Consider the following 1,421-nt stretch of genomic DNA (forward strand, 5'->3'; position numbering starts at 1 on the left):
CCCATCCTTGATGCAAGGGGGAGGACCTTGGTCCTGTCTCAACTTGATATGCCATGCTTTGTTGATTCCCTTGGGAGATCTTACCTTTTCTGAATGGAGATAGAAGAAGAAAACATGGCGGGGGAGTAAAAGTGTTGGGGGAATGGAAGGAAAGGAAGGAGGAAAAACTGATTGGTATGTAAAATAAATTTTTAAAAAAATTTTAAAAATAAATAAAAATGAAAGAAAGAACCTTTAAAATACTACAATCAAATTTCTTCCATGTATAATATGACATTTTGTTTATAGAAATAAAAACAATTTTGCAGAGCATAGAAACGAGTTAGCTAATTTTATGCTGCCATATTTTTTTCAGAAATCCTATTTTTAATTACATTTGCTTTTTTCTATATTAAATTGAAATTGTTTTCTTGTTTTAGGAAATTCTGGCATAGTTATAAGGCTTTGATAATACCATCTTTTTACTATACTGTGACTATGTAAATGCAGCTAATTAATTCAGAGCCTTAAATTGGTGAGGTCAGTAAATGGCATGAGAGACTACAAACATCTGGAATGAAAATCTAAACTCTTTAAATCAAAATGATTAGTTTCACTTGATGCAAATCTCAGTAAATAAGAACTGCAGGCTATTTGCTCAAGTGACATGTCTCAGAACAAATTGATGGCATATGTGTTATAAACTGCAGATGCATAAAAGTTCTTGATGTTTACTGGAATTAGGTTTACCAGATGTCACATTAACATTTGGCAAGAAGCAGCCTATATGAGTGATTGAAAAAGCAAATAGTCTATAGGGTTTTAATATAATGTACATACCAGAGACTTGTAAAACTATTAAATATTTAAATGTATATACTGACATTTGTATCTGATGGATGTATTTAAAGGAAGGTGCCAAAGCAAAAATCAGTGATTCATAAAGGTGAGATTTTCTTCTTCTCCTTAAATATTAGAAATATATGCTTCACTAAAAAGATATGGATCAGTGTCTCTTACAGATTTGCAGAAAATGTTAAAAGAATAGTAATAGGAATACTAGAAAAATGTATTGAATACTGCATATAAGACATGATGTGCACACAAACACCACATCCTCTCTATCAGCAGAAATGCAGAACTCACTGAGTATCCTCCATATGGCTAAAGTAAGTCAATGCTAACATTTAGAAATTAGGTTAGCAACTTCAGATCTAACAGCACTTGAAAATGGCGAGAAGTTAACACATCATGGGAGAGTGAGGAAGCAAATGTCCATGTGAACAAGCCTCAGATTTGCATCCCTCCACTGGGATTGCTTTTCCCTAAGACTTAACTTACTACTCAACTGTAGGCCATGGTATCTGTATAAAGTCCCCTAAAAACAACAGAGAATGTGATACCGAACAAGAGTTTTGACAAGTAAGTTGATAAAAAATGGA

Source organism: Alexandromys fortis, unplaced genomic scaffold, assembly GCF_014885135.2.
Source record: "Alexandromys fortis isolate MF-2015 unplaced genomic scaffold, M_Fortis_MF-2015_v1.1 scaffold_301, whole genome shotgun sequence".
In the NCBI taxonomy this organism is placed as follows: Eukaryota; Metazoa; Chordata; class Mammalia; order Rodentia; family Cricetidae; genus Alexandromys; species Alexandromys fortis.